Source organism: Camelus bactrianus, chromosome 28, assembly GCF_048773025.1.
Source record: "Camelus bactrianus isolate YW-2024 breed Bactrian camel chromosome 28, ASM4877302v1, whole genome shotgun sequence".
NCBI lineage: Eukaryota > Metazoa > Chordata > Mammalia > Artiodactyla > Camelidae > Camelus > Camelus bactrianus.
The window spans coordinates 20,120,321-20,141,026 of record NC_133566.1 but is presented as its reverse complement, the minus strand read 5'-3'; the positions used below and the strand labels follow the sequence as shown (position 1 = coordinate 20,141,026).

General features: G+C 49.0%; 1 long non-coding RNA gene across 29 annotated transcripts in view; it reads right to left on the bottom strand.

Annotated features, from left to right (window-relative positions):
- The window catches only part of LOC105072091 (uncharacterized), a 120,508-nt gene that overhangs the window by 79,930 nt on the left and 19,872 nt on the right, over window positions 1–20,706 (bottom strand). For 8 of the 29 annotated variants that reach the window (XR_012502987.1, XR_012502986.1, XR_012502988.1 and 5 more), the window contains exon 1: window positions 18,990–19,294. This is a non-coding gene — a long non-coding RNA (uncharacterized LOC105072091). Of the gene's footprint in view, window positions 1–301; window positions 6,160–14,413; window positions 14,635–17,782; window positions 18,919–18,989; window positions 19,295–20,706 lie in introns of those variants that run through there. The other 21 variants (XR_012502967.1, XR_012502974.1, XR_012502994.1 and 18 more) reach the window with 10 other exon arrangements.

The window sequence follows — 20,706 nt, the reverse complement described above, 5'->3', positions numbered from 1 at the left end:
GGCCGACAGAGAGGCAGATACATCCAGGTGCCTGTCTACAAACTGAGGTCTAAGTGAGGAAACTCGGTCTTCCAGAGAGATGAGCCCCTGGGTTCTGAAGCCACACAGTGCGGACCTAGCCCACCACCAGGAATTGCTAAATGACTTCCGATCAGCTGGAGGAACAAACCTTTGGAGGGGGGAGAGGCGGCACTATGAAGCACCTCGCAGGTATGCCACACCCCAGGCTAAGGTCTCACACATTCTGTCTCAGTCTAACTCATCCAGTCCAGCTCCCAGTAATCAAGAGAAATAATCATACCTGGTATCTGAGTTGTTCTCCAGGAGGAAGGTCACAGAACTGTCACCTTACACAATAGCCTGAATCACGAGAAGACCACGCCGTGGACACTTACAGATAAAGAGATCAAAAGAGTGACAACCACTAGCCTCTAAAGAATCAGCCGCCTGGGGTCACCATGATGCCACTCTGAGTCTTACAAGTAAAATTCTGTTGACTGTTATCAACGCCTTATTGTTTAAGCTACGGCTGTACCATCACCCTGCCCCACCCGCAAGGCGAGTTCACGGTTCTGCAGGCACTCGCCTGCTGCGAGTCAGTCCCCTTCGCCCAGCAAAGCAATAAAGCTGCCTCTTCTCTTTTATTCTCTAAGACCCTGTCTCTGAGTTTCAGCTCGGCTTCACTGGGGGCAGGGGCCGATCTTTCAGCAACACTGCAAGTGTTCTAACTATGGGCCTTGGGGGCTTTAATACTGTGCTGGTTTATAGCCTAACCACTTCTGAGAGGTCTTAAGCATCTTGCAGATTAAAAGCCACCACAGACGTAGAAAACAAACTTATAGTTACCAGGGGGAGATGGGGGCAGGGAGGGATAAATCGGGAGTTCAAGACTTGTAGATATTAACTACTATATATAAAATAGATAAACAACAAGGACCTACCGTATAACATAGGGAACTATATTTAATATCTTGTAGTAACCTATAATGAAAAAGAATATAGAAAGCAATATATATGTACAAATGAATCACTGTGCTGTACACCAGAAATTAACAGAACACTGTAAATTGACTGTACTTCAGTTTTTAAAAAATTAGTAAAATGGGGGGAGGGTATATAGCTCAGTGGTAGAGCGCATGCCTAGCATGCACAAGGTCCTGGGTTCAATCCCCAGTACCTCCATTTAAAAAATTAAAAAAATAAACCTAATTACCCCACCACCAAAAAAAATTAATAAAATAAAGTTAGGGAAAAACGGTTGATATTTTTTATGTTATTACCTGAACTTTCTCACTGAAAGGAATAAAACTATACTTATTTAAAAAAAAATTTTTAAACCCAGCCCAGGATAAGCCATTGACCACTGGGCCTGCAGCACCCCACTAAGAGATGTGGCAGAAAGGACAGGGTTTTCTTGGCTGGGAAGGGCCCTGGCAGATCCCAAGCACCAAACACAGTGCTCGCAATCCGGTCCATGAAACGCACCCAGCAAAAGCAAGAGGAAGGCTGAGGGAAGCACCTGAAGGGACAGCTTGGCCCAGGGCATCCAAGGAGACAGCCACCCCAGCTTCCCCGTCAGTGGCTTAGCAGAGACCCGGGGGAGCCTCTGGTGCAGTTTCTGTTTAAGGGGGAAAACTAGATTCCTGGAAGAAAGGCCAGGCATGGGTTCCTGAGAGAGGCCTCTCTGAGTGAGGCCCTCCTGGGGTTTCCTCGGAGCCTAACACCCCCTGTAACCCTGAGCCCTGGTTAGCTTTCCCCTTGCACACAGCCAAGGAGGTGGGTCTCCGCCTCTTCCAGACAGCAGCCCTTTGTTAGCTCTGCCACCCAGACCTCGGCTCACAGTCCACGCTGGGGGCCGCCCGAGCTCCGTCCAGCCAGGGGCAGGACCCCAGAGGCACTGCGGGGGGTGCCTTCTTGGAGCAAAACTTTGGGGCAAACCAAGGGCGGCCATTCGTGTCTGCCCCTGCACAGGGGAGGCCACCACCCCCAGGTCTCTGCAAGAAGTCTCCACATCCTGGAGCAGGGGACAGGGTGCACATGAGGGCCCCATAAAAACAATACACTGCCCCAAACTTGCCCCAGCTAAAGCCACGGAGGGCCAGACCCAGCTTGCTCAGAAATCTGCTGTGGCGTCTCCAAAGCATTAACAACCGTCGATCATTCTTCCATGACTGACAGTCCTGGCTATGCCTGACGGAGTCTGAGCCAGTCGAACGAATGCAGGGTTTCAGGATGTGACTCACGGAGAAGCAGATACCTCCAAAACAATTCTTAATTTGGTTAAGTGAACCCCAGAGGCCTCTTCCGGGAAGTTCACCCTGATGGGTGTTGTCACCGACCTAACCGCCTGCGTTTCAGGGTCAGTACCAAGTGATCGCGTGTGGGGCACAAGCGCTGTTTCTGGGCAGCCAGAGAGCCCAGGGCCAGCGGGCAGCCTGTCCAGCCAGGGGCCGGGGCAAAGGGGAACCTGGGCAAAGGAGCGGGCGTGGGGACCCGGCCAAGTGTCCCCAGTGTCCCCAGACATGCACACTGCCCCCACACCTCCCCCACAAACAACTCCCTGCCACCTACTACCTCTTGTCTCCATTCAGCTCCTTTCTTTGGGGTTTCTGCTAACATCTCACGTGTCACATCAGTCTGCTAGGACTGTCTTAACAAGCGGAGTGACTTAAATAACAGAAATGTATTGTCGCCCAGTTCTGGAAACTGGAAGCCCAAAATGAAGGTGTCAGCAGCGTCACGCTCTCTCTGAAGGTGTTAGGGAAAAATCTATTCTAAGTCTCTCTCCTAGCTTCTGGTGGTTTCTCAGTCTGTGGCAGCATAACTCCAATATTTACATGGCTTTTTCCTTGTGTGCCCCTCTGTGTCATAATTTCCTCTTTTTATAAGGACACAGTCATATTGGGTTCGTGCCCAGACAACGATCTCATCTTAAACCAACCATCTGCAAAGACTCTTTCCAAATAAGGTCTCATTCATAGGTCTTGGGGGTTGGTACTTAAATGTAAGAATCTGGGGACCCAAGTCAACTCATCAAACATCTCTCTCTCTCTCAGCTCTACTTTCTTTTGAACAGCAAATATGCATAGGGTAAAAATTTCACACAGCACAAAGAAATAAATGAGGCAGTGCTCTCACTCCTGCGCCCCAGTCACCATCCCTGAAAGTAATCACTATTGCCAGTGTCTTGTAGCTCTTTCCAAGGTTAGTCTCTGCATCTGAAAACAGACAGATACATAGATAGACAGATCTATGTTCGACACACAGACACACAGACAGACAGACAGACAGGAGCAGAGATATCTCCTCCACTTTCACTGGTTTTTATTTTTGCTCCTCTGGCCTTTAAGCCATGTAAGCAGTCAAATAAAAACCTTCCCATGAATAAACACTGAAGCTATAAATCACAATGTAAGGCAAAATAATCAAGGAATAAACAGCCAAGTCTGGCCAACAGGGACAGCCTCCACTATTTCTGAAGCAAATGCAGCCTAGACCTTCTATTCACAAGATAACATCAGTGACTGAGGCAAATCACAGAAAAGGAAAAGGGAAATTTCTGACAGCAGGAAGGGACAACATTGAGGTTTCCAACAGCCCTTCCGGTGAGAAAGCAGGTTGGATGCAGAAGCCCCTTGGAGGTACGCCCACTGCTCCTGGGATCTCTGCTCTGGGATCAGGCTGACCAGGGCAGACCCCAAGGAGAAATCCAGGCAGGATTCTATGGGTGAAGATTTCATACAATCCTGCAAAGATGCAGGTTCATTTCTCCAAGATCTCAGATGAGACACCCAGAATCTTTGGTTTTCCCAGAAAACTTCTAAGCCAATTTTGTTTTTTCCAAACCACAGATTACAACCCATTATCCACCACATCACCGTGGATGTAAATCTTGGCAGGCCCTATCCACCACTCTGGCTTGTGTATCTCCTTTCACCCTGGGTGTCAGTCCACACGGTGCATGCGGGGCTGCTCCGTGTGCATAAACCATGACAAGCATGTGCACCGCCCTCCCTGGAGGGACAGCTTCTGTAATCACAGCTCTGAGTATGAATCACCAGCTCCATTCCCCACCAGGTGACTCCACTATGCAGGCAGGGCTGGGAGCCACTGACTGAATGCAATCAGGGTCAGAGCTCCAAGAACCCAAAGAGATGAACACCGATTGCATTCAACTCTCAAATATCGCATGTCCCCCGAGAGCTGCAGTCAGCTCCCAGCTCAGTCCTCCGACCCAGAATGACCATTCTCCCCACCACAGTTTTCAGAGTCTGACTCACATCCTCACAAGGAAGGATGTGGGCTGTCAGGGTGCTGGCAGATGGGGCCCGTGTGCTTCTGAAACGGTACTGCTTCTACAGTTTTTCCACACAAACATATGCCTTTCTGGGGACTAAACTAAATAAAAACCACCACCTTAAAACATTATTTCAAAAGAAATCCACACTCTGCCTTCTCAAGCCCGGCTGTGGGAATGCACCAGGAGGCTCCAAGCATTCCTCTCTAACGCCTCCCACATCTTGCCAAGCTACTGTGCTGATGGAGCAGCAACAGATTCTCTTAAAGAAAAAGACGCCTTCGCCTAGGTCCCTGTCACTCAACTGTCAATCTTGTAACAGCACCTGAGGGCACAGCAAGACGCAGGAGAGAAGAGGGGATGAACAGTGTGGGTGGTAGGATGTTAGCGCTCTGGGCAACCAGGAGGGGGCGACAAAGCGGTCAGCGTGATGTATTTACAATAATCATAATCATAATAGCAGCAGCTGTCCCTCCCCGACCCGCAGAGTCAGCCTGTCCTCTGGGAGGTGGAGCTGCATTTGGGGAGGAAGATGCGGTCCCTGCTGGAGAGGTGGCTGTTGGCAGGGGGACAGGACAGAGTGGGTGTGATGGCAACAGGTCACAGAGGGCAGCAGAGAAGGAGCACAGACACTCACTGGGAGTTCAGGCCAAGGTGGAAGCCCCAGAGAGAGACAGGCCATCACAGTCACTCCCTCACCCCAGAACTATAGTTCGCTCCCCCGCATCACACAAACAGGTGACGGCAAGAATAGTGAATGTCTGTCATGACAACACCTGGCCCCGGCAGCCACGTGGTGGGCCACGCCCAGCACCTCATGGGGGACCAGCAGCAATGAGGGTACAAGAGAAGAGAGTATATTTTCAAGGATGCACCTGTGTAAGCAGCGTTATCCTGATCAGCAAAGAATAAATTTTTGCCCTTTGCAACAACATGGATGGACCTGGAGGGAGTTTCGCTTAGTGAAGTCAGTCAGAGAAGGACAAACATGGTGCCTTATCACTCATATGTAGAATCTAAAAATTAAAACAAATGAATGCATATAACAAAACAGAAACACAATCACAAATATAGAGGACAAATTAGTAGTCACCAGTGGGGAGACGGAAGGGGATGGGGGCAAGATAGGGGTAGGGAATTAAGAAGTACAAACTGCTATATATAAAATATTTAAGCCACAAGGATATATTGTTCGGCACCGGGAACAGAGCAAATTTTTTATAATAACTTTAATTGGAGTACAGTCCATAATAATATCAAATCACTACATTGTACACCTGAAACTAATATTGTAAATAAATTATACATCAATAAAAAATTTTAAAACAGTGGCCCCAATTCTTGGTAGAGGGAAAAGGGTGTCAAAGACTGCGCTGAGGCCAGCAGAGGGCGGTGAGAGGCCGGAGATCACAGGTGCCTAAATCCTGAGACCAGGGAGGTGGTAGCCTCCCAGGCAGATTGCAGAGGAGCCAGAGCAGGAAGACTGGGCTCCGAGAAGTATCCCCAGAGAGTCATTCCAGCTTTCCTTAACTACAGTTTACTTAAATCAAAGAAAAACCATAGAATCTGAGGAGCCCCTCACATGTGCGTTTTAGGGGACAACCACGATAATTTTCTTTTTATAAACATTGTCGTATAAACAACATAATTTGAAACAGCAGAACCTTGGAAACAGCTCAAATGCCCACCAAAAAGAAAACTGATAGACTGTGGTTTATGCATCCATGTGATGCCATACAACAACAACAACAAAATGAATGGCAGCCACACACGTTAGAATCAACGAATATCACACCAGTAAACAAGCAAGACACGGAAGAATGCATATAACGTAGTTCCATTTACAGAACAATTCAAAAACAAAACCAGACAACACACTGTTTAGGGCACTGGTGACTTCAGGTGAGGAATAGGGACTTTATCAGGAGCAGTTACAGAGAAAGCGGGAATCAGCTGGCATCAGGATGAACTCCCGGAGCCTTAAATTGGCTTGCACCATAAGGAAACACAGCCAAAAGCAGAGGAGCATATAAGATCAGGCTCTCCTGGTCTGTGCAACTGCTTTATTCTTGAGCTGCCCTTATAACTAGAAAACTCAACCCCAGCCGGGGCATAAGAGAACCTCCCTTCTAACCTCTCCTCCACCTGCCCGAGCCAACGTAGTACGCATGCTCACACCCACACCAGGAAGAGTAGCTGGAGGAATGCTGTGTGCTGATTGGCTCAGACGCAGGTCCCTGAACCAATCACGGAGAAGACGAACTGGTTCCTGAACCAATCAGTCCAGGCTGGACCCTTAGAGTAAAGGCAAGAAAGGTGGCAAACTGCTGGATTCAGAAACAGAATTCAATCCCAGCCCTGTCCTAGTTTTTCTTGCTAGGTTGAAAATAATGCCTAGAAATACAGAAATGGAACAAATGTATAAAACGTGTCAGCAAGGGGTGTAAGAGTAAATCGGCGAGGGGGGTGGGAAGGGACAGACTGGGAGTTCGAAATTTGTAGATACTGACAGGCATATGTAGACTAGATAAACAAGATTATATATATAAACAAGGGAAATACATGCAAGATCTTGTGGTAGCTCATGATGAAAAAGAATGCGACAATGAATATATGTATGTTCATGTATAACTGAAAAATTGTGCTCTGCACTGGAAATTGACACAACATTGTAAACTGACTATAACTTAATAAAATAAAATGTTTTAAAAATTGCATTTAGAGAAAAATAAAACTACATATTGCAAAATAAATAAATAAATAAAGATTAAACCAGCGAGGTACAGGTAAATGCAACCACTTAGGTGGTGGAAGCAAAGCAAAACAAACTTGCATCAAATGTCTTCAGCGCACGGGGCACTTTACAAAGGTCCCTTTTTGTTTATTCCTCATTACAACCCTATGAGGTCTGTTTCATCACACCCATTTTACAGATGAGGAATCAGATTCAGAAAGGTTCAGTGTCTCGCCCAAGGTCACCATGGTAGTACATAGGGAAACCAGGACTGAAATCCAGATCCATGGTCCCCAAAGTTCATGCTCTTTCCACTGAGAAGCAGGATAGAAGAACAGTGAGACTGGCGGCAGGACTGACCCTGACCTCTCTGAGGTGTCTAAAGCCAACTTTTCCTAAGGCAAGGTCTACCTGCTCAGGACCCATGCACCCCTAAGGCAGGGAGAGGCAGTATATCCACATCTCCTGAATTCTCCATTCTAGTTATAACAACACCACACAGAAGATTCAAAAACAGCCTCAAATTCACCCTCCATGTCTGTTCATTAACGGCCCTCACCTAGATCACTGTGTCAAGACAATTTCCACCTCTGGGGAAAAAAAATCCACAAAACCATCCTCTTATTTCAGACGTTTCTCCCCTGTTAGGTGTTCCAGAAGTGCCAAATCACTGTGCTCTAAGGAGACAATTAGGATTAAATGAGGTCATAAGGGTGGGGCCCTGATCCAATGGGATTAGTGTCTTTGTAAGAAGAGGAAGAGACACCAGAACTCTCGAGCTCTCAAGCTCTCCCTCTTCCCACTGAGAAAAGGCCATGAGAGGACACAGGAAGAAGGCAGCCATCTGCAAACTGAGGAGAGAGGCCTGATCAGAAACCAGCCCAGCCAGCACTTTGATTCTGTACTGTGAGCCTCCAGAACTGCAAGGAAATCCACCATTGTTGTTTCAGCCACACAGTGTGCGGTGTCCTGTAGCAGCAGCCCGAGCAGACCAGCACACCTGTCCCCGCCTCCCCAAACCCCACACGACGCCGGGGTCACAATAAGAATAAACACCTGTCTCTCCACCTCCAAGGCCCAGCGGAAGCTGCAGCCTCTGCTGAGCACTCCCGGACTGTCTCAGCCCCTTGCTAGGAGTTTCCATTCTTCTCATCTCTAGCGCCCTAAAAGGTCATCTTCCTTTAAATTGTTTAAAGTTCTGGCAAGACAAGCTTCAAGGGAAATAGACTATGAAGAATCATATGAAGACCCAAGTGAAAAACACAGGAACGCTAACTGCACACACTTAACCACATCCGGACTTCTTACTGGGGCTAATTCGGTGTAAGTGGTAAGCAGCTCACCAAATGACTCCACACTCTTGCTTCTGCCAGCTAAGGAATGTCGCTCACCATCCGGCCCTATATGAATTGAGTCATTAGCCACGGCAGCCAGTGACCTTTAATACACCCCAAAAGGAGCTCAGGGTGGAGATCAGAAGTGAGGCCCTCTGTGCTCTGGGAAACCTGGCAGAACAGACCTTCAGATAGCTAGATATTTTCAAGAGAAATGTTTTAAGAACATGGATTCTTGCATCTTCCCATACTTGGAAAAGCACTAGAATCATTAGCAGAGAGATCCGTTCTTTGTGACCAGCAGCAACCTTCTTCCCGAGACTTGTGCTTGGTCGCACATACCCCTATGGTCAAAATCACATATGTTCTGCCCGCCCCACCCCCGACCCTGCGAGCAGTTCCTCTGAGCTACCTGAGAGGCCACTTCCCAGGCGATAGTTCGCAGTAAGCCCCAAATAAAACTGAAACTCACAGCCCTCACGTGTGTACTTTTTATTTCAGTCGACACTTCCCAAGAGTCCAACCTGTTTCTGGCTTTTCTCTTATTCTGCATGTTCTCCAATAATCGTGATCAGCATCCAAGGCAGGTTTCCCTTTGCACGACAAACTATATGATGCTCACGGTCAAGTCCACACAGAGAGCAACAATAAATGTCAAACATCCCCCTCCCCAGCTGTCTCACTCCCCAGACCGCCAGTGTCTCCCTCCTGAGGGTCCAGGGTCCTGGGCCAACACAACTGAAGCTCTTAGCCCAGAGGCTGACTCCAACACCGCTGCGGGAGTGACCAGCGCCTGGGCCCCACCCAGCCCACACTCAGCTGCCAGGTGCACATCCTGCAGCCCTGCTCTTTGTGCTTTCACTTCCCCCGGAAAACAGCAGTGAGCCCCTCTGCCCTCAGAGTTCATGGCGATTTCCCCACCTCACACTCCAGCGCTCTCCAGCCTCACCGCCCAGCTCACTCCCACACAGCCCAGCCCACCTCTGCTGGGCCAGCACGCACTGCGGGCCCACCGGCAATATCCCCCTCCGTTTCCTCTGCCTGTGAACATCCCAGCCTTTCCTTGAAAATCAGCTCCAATTCTAACACGTTTAATAAAGTAAGCTGAAGAACATTTGGAAAATAATATTGTCATGCCTTCCCCCCATCAATTACATTCTTTGGCGGCCATGTCGGCACCACCTCCCCTGGTAGAGGCCAGGGCCAGAGTCCACCGCACCCGCAGCGGGTCACCTCAACTGCCAGCAGCCGGGGGCCTGGAAGGCACCTTCTTGTTCAGGCTCTTCGATCTACATGGTGCTCCCAAAGTTCAGGGCTGGTTTGGAGAGAAGCTGTAAACCTGCACCACGGAACTGGGGACCGTTCCTAGAAAGGAAGGGGAGGTTTTCCTAGCACACCCCTCCTCGCACACCCCTCGGCCCTCACAGGGCGTGCTTGACTTGCCCTCTGCTCTGTCTGGGGTCACCCGCCAGGAAGCTGGGAGAGGCATGCCGCCCTTATGATGTGATCAGCCTCCCTGCCTCGGTGGCAGGAACGAAGTCACTCTGCGAGGATTAACAAAAGGGAAACAGTCAGGGGAAAGACGGAAACAAATCAACAGAGTTGACGCTGCGGTTCTGGTTGTTTAAGACAGTGTGGCGCGATTAGCCAACAGCCATCTTCAGACAGTGCCCTCCAAGGGGAGACATCACCTGTGCACGGTGCTGAGCCAGGCTCGTTAAAAAAAATTTTTTTTAAAAGGTAAATCAAGATCCTTGCTCTCAGCAGGGAGGGTGTAGCTCAAGTGGTAGAGCACATGATTAGCACGCATGAGGTCCTGGGTTCAACCCCCAGTGCCTCTTCCAAAAGTAAATAAATAAACCTAATTACCTACCCCCCCCCAAATTAATAAATATATAAAGATCCTTGCTCTCTGGGAGTTTTTGTGCTAGTTCAGAAGCTGGAATAAACACCTGGAAGTTAAACACCAATATAAGAATTAAATCAACATAAAACCTATCATTCAACAGCCACCCAAAGGTAGCAAAAGAACAAACTGCCCAGTGGTGGCCTGGACAACAGATGCCATTAATTCAGGAGAAAGGGGAGTCTCTGGCAGCCTGAGATAATTTCTGGAGGCAATACCAGGACAGGGACCAGAGAGGTGACCAGGAATAGAGACTGGTAGTTCTCAAACTTGCGTGTGCATTGAATCACCTGGAAGGCTGGGTAGACTGAAGATTACCAAGCCCCACCCCAGAGTTTCTAATTCGGGAAGTGTGGGATGGAGCCCAAAATTCTGCGTGACTAACAGTTCCCAGGTGATGCTGATGCTGCTCTGAGAACCGCTGGTTTAGCCCGAACATTCCGCATCAGAGGTAGGAAATGGGGGCACGCTAATGTCACCCCACATTTTACGATTCCAGGCCCTTGCTGAAGCTGGCGCCAGAGCCCTGCTCACTCCCCTTGGGGAGGGAGGACATCACAGGAGCATCAGGAGGGAGAGAGAAAAACAGACAGAGAAGAGGTACCATGATGCCCACGGCGTGACATGATGCAGCCTCTGCCCCCAGAGTCCAGGACAGCCTCTGGCTCCATCTCTGGGCCACGGGGCGCCTCCACCTGCACAGTCCTCAGCCGGCACCTGGCAGAGTCCCAAGTAACAGCTGGCCCCAGTCCCACCCGGCTCCTCCCTCTTCCCCTTCCCTCCGTCCACCAAGCTGGGAAGACTGCCTCCCCTAATCCTGCTGGACAGGTGGACTTCCGGAGGAGGGACAGAGAGCCCCCCCCCCCCTCCTAAAGAGACACACTGAGAGTTATTCCTCAAGTCGAGGGCGGCGGCACAGGGCTGATCCACCAAGGAGGGGTGGCTGCTCGGGTTTCAAAGGACTCTCTCTCTACTCCCAGCCTGGTTCACCAGGATTCGAGTCAGGGACATGGGGCCTAAATGAGGCTACAGCATCCCTTGAAATGCATCTCTCATGACCTCAAGGGCAGCCAAGCAGGGTCAGATCCAGCTGAAGCCAGAACCCTAGCAGCACATGTGGGATCCATGCACATGTACAAAAGCAGCTATTTTTTTTAAATATCTTTTTTTTTTTTTAATTTCGCTTTGGGCTTTAGAGGGGCCGGCCAGAGCCAGGGGCAGGTAGGATCAATGCCTGCTTTGTCTTTGAATCCTGAAAATGAGAAACAGGGTGCCCAGCCCATGCTGAGTGCTTAAGAAACGTGTCCCAAATAAAGACGAGCAATAAAAGAAAAGGTGACTCAAGTCCCAAGCAGGCCTGTGCCCAAGGGGAAACAGAGCTGAAGTCTGCAGCGTCTGAACATCACAGCCAGCCACCGGTACACAGTTGGTTCCGTTTTCCATTTCTGATCAAAAAAATAAGAAATGAAGGGGATGGCCAAGGTGAAGGAAGGCTGCGGAAGATTGCCTCTGGGAGAGCTAACGGCCCAGCCCAGACTGCCGATCTGTGAAATCAGGGCCCACCCACAACGCCTGTGAGGACGCTCCATGTGAAGCAGGGACAGGTTCAGTCAAGGAGGAGATGTCGCAGCTCCTGGGGCATTTACAGGAACGGCAGCACTTCACCCCACTGTGCATAAGAACCCAAAAATATGAGATGACAATGTTGGGAAAGAAAAAAAAAAGCAAAAAGATGAATTTTAAGATGCCAATCTATAGCTACGCAGCTGTTAGAAAGGCTGTTTTCAACGCTTAATCAGCACACACTCATGGTTGTATCCCAGTTTAGCCGAGGTATCCACAAGTTCACTGGTTTCCCATTGCTCTTTCCAAGCTCTGCCCACTGAAATGGGACTTTCACACATCCTACCGGCCCGACACATTCAGCAGTTATCCAACAACTGCCAGCGAGCCCCTCCCACGTGCCAGACGCCACCTTAGGAGCTGGCGTACAAGGACCAAGAGAGCGCAGCCCAGCCTCAGAGCATCCCGCACCTTTGGGGAAGGCAGTCATCAGGTCTCCAGCAAAGGCTTCCACGGGGATGCTGAGAGGACAGCAGAGGGTCAACCCTGTGCTTGGGAGGGCTTCACAGAGGAAATAATATGTAAGCTGAGTCAGCCACCAGCCAGAGGGACAACCCGGGGAGGCTTCCCAGTGGAGGGGACAGCATGTGCCTACACAGGGCTCGCCTGCCTCCTTCACGAGAAGGACGTTCTTGTCCACAAGCAAATCTGCCCATATTGTAGGAACCAGTTCCCTTTCCGAGAGTTCACGTACTTTTTTCTAGGCCTTTATTTTAAGACAAGCCTAGGAAGGAAAAGTGAAGTGTCAAGATCTCCATCTTTCTTAATTGAAGTCTAGTTGATTTACAATGTTGTACTAGTTTCTGGTGTGTGGCAAAGTGATTCAGTTCCATATATATTGTCTTTCAGATTCTTTTCCATTATAGGTTATTACTAGATACTGAATACAGTTCCCTGTGCTCTACAGTAGGACCTTGTTGCTACAGCAGTGTTTATCTGTTAATCTCAAACTCCTAATTTATCCCTCCCCATCTTTCTCCTTTGGCAATCATAGGTGTGTTTTCTATGTTAGTTAAACTGTTTCCGTTTTGTAAATCACTTCATTTGTCCCCAGATCTCCATCTTCAAGCACATTCTATCTCAATTACAGAAAATGCGGTCAATTTCAAAGATAAGATCGTTTGCTTTTATTGGCATTTATGACTAGGGAGCTGCAGGAAGTCAGACTGTAAATCTGGCAGGTAGCAGCGCTCAGAGGGAGAACTAGTTTAGAGGATGAGAGATCAGGGAGGCCAGACCAGCCCTGCACAGTCCCGCTGAGACCCCAGGCAGTGCACCGGGGTCTTTCCAACAGGAAACTGTCCCCACCCGCTTCTGCTCTCTGACCCGCCTTCACTCTTGCCATGGCCTCTGGGGACAGGGAACTGCCAGCCTCGTGGGGTTGTTCTGAAGATCCAACCCACTGATGGGGAATATGCAGAGATCTGCAAAGTACAAAGCAAGGAGCTGTGCAGCATTCCTGCGATCAGCCTCCCCTGTGCCTAGCAAGTCTGCCTTCTCCTCAAAGAATCCGACCCTCTTTCTCTTTCTCAGGCTGGCAGGCACCTCCAAACACCCCCACTCCTCCAGCATTCACCAACAACAGCCAAGGACGGAGAGCTGGAACATCTTTCTAGGAATTCGTGCTGCCTCCCAGCCAGATCCCCATCTCCTGCAGGCAGGGGTTGCCTCCACCACTCAGCTCTGCCCTGGACCTTCCCAGCTGTTTCTTCTGTGAAATGACTGACCCAGCTAAAGAGAACTTTCTCCAAAAAAGAAAGATCCCCATCTTCCCTAACACCCCAAAACTGTGACTCAAGAAATGAACTTTTGCATGAGACCTGCAAGTGGACACTCGGCCCAACCATTGTTCAAGGTTTCCCTTTGTGCCTCCCCCACTAAAAAAAGGTTTTCAGCCAAAAAGAGTGAGTTCTTAGGGTCCTGGGGTAAAGAGAGCAGGAAGTGGTAGCGACACCTACTTCTGGAAAGTACTGTATTAAGAATGACAGCTGGAAGGGCAAACAGGAAGTATGTTCGTGCCATCCACTGGCAAGATTGATCAATTACAAAGACACAATTCTTTGTCAACAGCGATTCGGATAAGAACACTAACTCATCATCTAAAGAGCACCTTTGGGTCTGCAAAGGACTTTCACATCCAACTACCTGTCTCTTGGGGCACTGGGAGTCCAGAGACGAGGTCTTACTTGTAGAAGGCAGAGGGCAATCCCAGACCTGTTGGCTGCATTTGTATTAGCTCTCGGACCCCAAACCTAAATGTGACTGGGTCCCAAGGACAGACTCCAACACCAAGGGGACTAGAGTTGTCTCAAATTCCCGCCCCACCCGACTCTGACATCCAGTCCATCCCTGGGGAGGCAAGCAGGAGAACCTGTGGTTAGACGGTCATTCCCGTCAGTCCTTGGAGGAAGCAGGCAACGCCCCCACGTCTGGAGCCTGTGCATAGATGTCTGACCACGGAAACAGAATTTAGAAAGGTCGCTTCTCTAAGGAACCCCACATCTTTAATGGGAACTCACCTATGCAGATGGGGAGGGAAGTGAGGTGAGCCCCACAGCGGAGGCTCCAGCTCTGAGCTCATGTGCTTTCTTCACGCAGGGAATGGCAATGTGTAGGACCAAGCAGGTCTTTGGGTGAAAAAGATCAGGAGACATGACCTGGCTCCATCCCGCAGGGTCAGGGTGGTGTCCCCTCTGAGATGATAGATCAGATCCATGGACGGGAAGTAGGCATTCTTTCCCTGATGTCAAATCAGAATAGCCAAAGGGAACAATTAGTTCTCAGATAGCAGGGAAGAGGTGAAGGGGAAGAGAGAAGGGGGCAAAATAATGGAGTCATGAAGGATCTGGAACAGAGAGAGGCCATCTGTTCTCTCTCCAGGCAGACTTACAGACTCCTTCAACTCACTTATCCCACAGAAGCTTACGGAGAATCTACTATATGCCGGCATGGTGCTAAGTCCTAGGATACAGTGATGAGTGCCCTTGAGAAGCTGGTCACCTGTATTATAAAGACCTCAGGTTCTAGGGAGCAAAAACCAGGTTACACCTTATCTTTTTCATGCAACACTATGCTCAACAGAAATTCAGTGGGTGTGTTGATTAAATGAATATAGGAATGGGTGGCTAGGAGGGTCTCTTTTGATGAGCTCACCACCTGGTCCTTGAAGTTTAGGGCCAGTCGGGCAGGGATGGTTTCATATTGAGAAATCTACAGATAGAGGTCAAACAAAGAAAGCCATACGATTAAGACATCATGGAAAGTTGCTAACAGTAAATCTTAAGAGTTCTCATCACAAGGGAAAAAACAACTTCTAGCAATGGATGGTCACAGATGTTAACTAGACGTATTGTGGTAATCATTTCACAACATATCCAAGTATCAAATCATTATGTTGTATGTCTGAAATGACTGTAATGTTATATGTCAATTATAGCTCAATTTTAAAAAACATCACAACAGATTACAACAGAAATGAGAAAAAAGATCTTGAGGAAACTCAATAACTGCTTCTGATAAAATTCCCAGTAAAACAAACTGAAGTATGTTTCACTCACATCATAAAGACTAGTCAACCACCAGCATCCTGTTTATGGTGAACGATCAAAGGCCTTCTCATTCAAGTTAGGTAAAAGGATGCCTGCTTTTCCCACCACTACTTAATGCTGTTCTAGGCATCCCAGCCAACACATTAGGACAAGAAAAAGAAATGAGACAAACTGTGGAAAGATGGACACAAAATAGCTGTTTATCAATGATCTGTCTGGTCATTAAGAAAGCAAGAGAATCAACTAACATTGTTAGAATACAAGATTTCAACTAAGTGGTTAAATTAATATATAAAAATTAGTAACCAGATGGAAAATATAATGAGAAAATAGGTTTTTTTTCATTGAAGTACAGTCAATTACAATCTGTCGATTTCTGGTGTGCAGCACAATGTCCCAGTCATGCATAGACATGCATATATTTGTTTCCATATTTTTTGAGAAGTCTTTATAGCATGAAGTTTACATTAAAAACAATGAATAAACTTATGAAATGAACAAAATCTAGATCAAGACAGCTACAAAAGAGAACTAAGCTGAACAGAAAGGATAACATGAGGAAAAATCTATTTTCCCCAAACTGACCTAGAAATTAACAAAATCATAATCGAAATGATTTTAAGAATCAGTAAGCAAAGTGACATCATTATCGTTTTTAATGTGGTATAAAGTGACATTAAAAATGTAACTTTGACACAGAAATAGGCAAACAGGTCAGTGAAACAAAATGGAAAGTCTAGAAACAGGGTGAGCATGTGTGTGTGCGCGCGCGCAGCAGTGAAGGTTAAAAGTAAAGGCCATCATAAATCAACAGTGAGAAGCTGACTCAGACCAGTTACACCAGAAGGGGCAGCCATGGGCATTTAGAGTCCCCAGAGATGACCTGGCAAGTGGGCAAAGGGCACAGCGGTGGGACTGATCACAGGCAGCCCAGCCTGTAAGCGGACCTGCCTCGGACACACCTCCAGAAACCGTCTGGATCAGCGGTCGGTCAACTTTCAGATACAGTGAGAGCTACATACCTAACTTTCAATAAGTAGTCACCTTAAAAAAAAAAAAAAAAAAAAAGAAACAGGTAAAAATAAATGTAATGATGTATTTTTTGAATCCAATACATCCAAAGTCTTATCATCTCAACATGTGGTCAATATAAAGTTATTCAAGATATATTTTACATTCTTTTTTCATACTCGGTCTTTGAAATCTGTTGTGTATTTCACACTCACAGCACATCTGTGGTGGACACTAAATTTTCACCAACAATACTTGATCAACTCCCTAAAATTTGTAGTTGAAAAAGGAGATTCACATGCCCAAGTTGTTCCAAACATACTTAGAAGTCTTCCAATAAATGAACCAAGTATCAGTTTTTAAACTTTAATTCCAATTAAGTAATATTAAGAGTTCACTTCCTGAGTCACACTAGCTACCATTCAAGGGCTCTGCGGGCAACCTTACGTGGCCAGTCAGTAGTGCATTGGACAGCTTAGGTCCAGAACCTTCTGCTGCAACTCAAAACTCCAGGGTCTCACACCCGCTCATCTTCTATCAAAATGAAAAACGATCTTCCCTACTGAGAAGGCAGGCATCCACCACCACCCCAAATCTCAGCTGCAGTTTTACAATTCTACAGAGCAATGAACCATGGACAACTACACCCAGCAACATGGGTGAATCACAAAGGTAACGCTGAACAAAGGGGTCTAGAGCAGGTCCACCAGCATCTTCATAGAAGTAATCAGAGTCCCCGAGTTATTTAAATACTACTTCAGAACGCTAAGTGGAAACCATAACTGTACGGGAAAATGATTGCCAAGGCTAATTAAGCGATCAGTTGTCTCACTGGTGGTCAGAATTAGATCAAGCTGGTAGACAAACACTGGTTAGGCAGTAATCAAAAGCTAAGGTTGACAGTTACAGCTCTGGTTAACTTAAAATAGGTAACGAAATAATTATCACCTATAAATGCAATCGGGTTGCAAGAGGTGGCCTTCCAAACATAGGTTTAGTTTGGTTTATTTGTTCATTTCAGTGGGAAGAGTTGTTGGTAATCAAAGGGGTCCTGGATGATGGGGACCACTGACCTCTGCAAGCCATCTGGTCCCACAAGGTCCACACAACCTACCAAAGGGCTTCTACACAGTTTCCAACTGGGAGACAGGGCAAGGAGCTTAAATGTTATTATTAAACCCATGGGCACCTGACTCATTGTCAACTATCAGGAGACCATCATATTAAACAAATGCATTCCCACTGGGGAGCAAGGGGGTGTTTCTTTTGGGTTTGGTTTTGGTTTGTTTTTACCCAAATACAGTTAACCTCCCTAACGTTCCATCCTACCTCAACATATCCGCACTTCTCTTGAGAAACAAAGTCTATCCCTGGTGCAGATTTTCCTCGCCAGCCACGCGCCTCCTGCCTCTAGGGAGGCGGGGAGAGCCTCGGCGTGTCCACAGCCCAGAGCGCCTCAGGAACACAGTGCAGCTCCCGAGCAATCCCCCTTGCGCCAGGAATAGCTCGATGAGGTCACCCTCTCTTTGTTGTGTAGTTAGGACGATGAATAAAATCACGGATAAAGGTGGGCGTGGCCCCAGAAGCTGCGAAGGTGACCCCTGAACTCGGACACCCAGCAACCCCGGGCGCACAGCCTAGGATCACTTTCCCCAGAGCCAGGGATCCATAGAGATACGACCCACCAATGCAAATTCACAAAATTCAACTTCCACTGCGCTCAGAAGAGGGGGACTTCAGAACGGCAGAAAATTCCGAGCCTAAGAAAATTGATCAGGAAAAGTTAACACTCGTCTGGAAAGAGATCCAGCCTCGGAGACGCGAGACCTGCCAGGTTTCTGCTCGGCTTCTACTCCTATAGGGCTGGGGGGACGGACCCAGCAGGTCACTGGGCCTCTCTCACCTCAGCTCCCCTCACCCCAAAACGCTGATGTCAACGTCTAAAGGAGCGTCTTGAGGCTGTCAGACCTGGTCACTCCGCGAATGCGCTCTGTGACCTGGAGCACAAGGTCCATCTCTGGGCTTCAGTTTCCCAAGTCAAACAAGGAAAATGGCTTTAGCGCTTCTCAAATACTCAGGCACTGAATAGTCGAAGGTTAAATCAAGCAGCTGCAGGAAGCTCTTATTTCGATAAGCGCAGGAGAAAAGAAACGCTAGGGCAGAGCGAGCAGAACAAACTTGCAACGTAAACGTGCCCAAGTTCCGGCCCCACTCAGTCCCCGTGGGTTCGCCCCCCGAACGCCCGGGAAGCGTTCTGGGTAGACCCGGGAGACCCCTCCCGGGGACCCTCCGGCTGGCGAGCGGCGAGGGCTGTGGGACGGGGTCCCGCGTGGCCGGAGGGCTGCGCCCCGCCCGGAAGGGGGACCTGAGGGCGCGGCGCGACGAGCGAGCGAGAAGGCGCCGCCGCGCGGGGAAGCGCAGCCCGCAGAGTCGGCTCGGGGTCCGAGTGCGCGGGGCTCGGCGGGGCTGGGAAGGTGCCACCACCGCCCCGGAGGTGCCAGGGGGCCGCCGCGCCCGCGCCCGCCGCGCGCCTTACCTGGGCGGGAGCTCGCCGCTGGAGGGGGGGGGGGGGTCGGGGCGCCGCGCGCAGGGGCTGCGCCCCCGGGCGGGAGGCAGCCGGCCGGCCGGCCGCAGGATCCAGCTCCAGGCGCTCACCTCGTCTCGGCGGCGCCGAGGCCCGGGGCGCGGAGGGCAGGAGCGAGGCCGGGCTAGCCGGCGGCCGCGGGGCTGCATGCCGGCCCTGACGCGCCGAGCTTCAGGGGCCGGGGGCGCCCACCCGCTCCCCCTGCGGTCCGCGCGGCCGCCTCCGGGAGGGGCCCGGGCGAGCCGAGCGGCGGCGGCCACGTGGGGCGGGACCCCGGGCGGGACCCCGCCCAGACCCCGCCCAGACCCCGCCCAGACCCCGCCCCACCCCTCCGCCGCCCGTCTGCGTCGCGCGGACGCGGCCGCGGGAGCCAGAACAAGGGTTCCCGGGAGAAACCCTGCCCGGCCCGCCGGCCACCTCGTCCGTGAACAGGCCACAGTGGAAAAGTGAGGCTCCGGACTGGCTTCTAAATTCAACCGAAAATCGTGCTGGCTCCTGCCCTCACGTCTGCGATCAAGCTGCCAACTCTAAGCGTGGCTCACAATGGAAAGAAATAAGCCAAAGAAACAAATGAAAGTCTCTTTTTAACGTCAAGTTCATTAAAACAAAGAGGATCGCACGTAAGTTTTGTCTGTATAAGAGGATACTAGTCTGCATTCACTTAAAATCCGGAACCATAAAAGCTGGCACTCCATTAAGTGCCCTCTTAAGGGATTTGAGGGAATAATAGGAGGATATTAACACCGAACTCGACGGATTACTGCAAAGTTTAAATGAGGACACTTAGGAAAAGCACCTCGTGAGATGCACATAGTAGGTCTGCAAAATGTGGTCACTCTCTTTCCCTCCAAACTCCCTGTGGGGCTTTTCATAGCAGTGTCCCTTCAGGAAGAAAAAAAATTATAAAAGCAACTAGATGTGCCGGCCTCCCCTACCTCCCGCCCGAGGCCTGGGTGCGCTCTGCCACCTCCCTTTACAGCCCAGACTCGTGCGTGATTAACGTCTGCGTGTTCGCGGGCTGGGTATCAATTAAGTCCCTGTCCATTGTGATAATATAAAGGAAACTTTGGAGGATCTCCTGGAGGGTGGGAAAAGGGGACAGCCTAGATTTGCACACAATGGAAGGAGGAGTTTTCTGAGCCTCTGATGCCCATCCGCCATACTTCTAGTTAAGAATCCTAGGTTTTTACCAGAAAGAGACTCACGGACAAAGAAAACAAACTATGGTTACTAAAGGGGAAAGGGGAGGCAGGGAGGGATAAATTAGGAGTTTGGGATTAACAGATACGCACTATTATATACATAATAGATTAAAAAAAACAAGGTCCTAATCTACAGCACAGGGAACTATATTCAATATCTTATAATGGCCTACAATGAAAAAGAATCTGAAATATATATATATGAATCGCTTTGCTGTACACCTGATACTAACCTTGTAAATCAATAAAAAGTAATATTAAAAAAAGAAAGAAAGGAAGAGACCCAGGCCTTTAAAAGGCAAGTTTTTCACGCTTTGATTCCACGGAGGTTTAGACAGCCTGTCCGGGTTTTCAAAGAGCCAGCGCTGCCACCTACTGGCAAAAAAACGTTCTCTCTGAGATGCAAGCGTCAAGAACTCAGAAGTAATTATTATCTCCTCTCTTCCCACCCCCTCCCCAACTCAGAT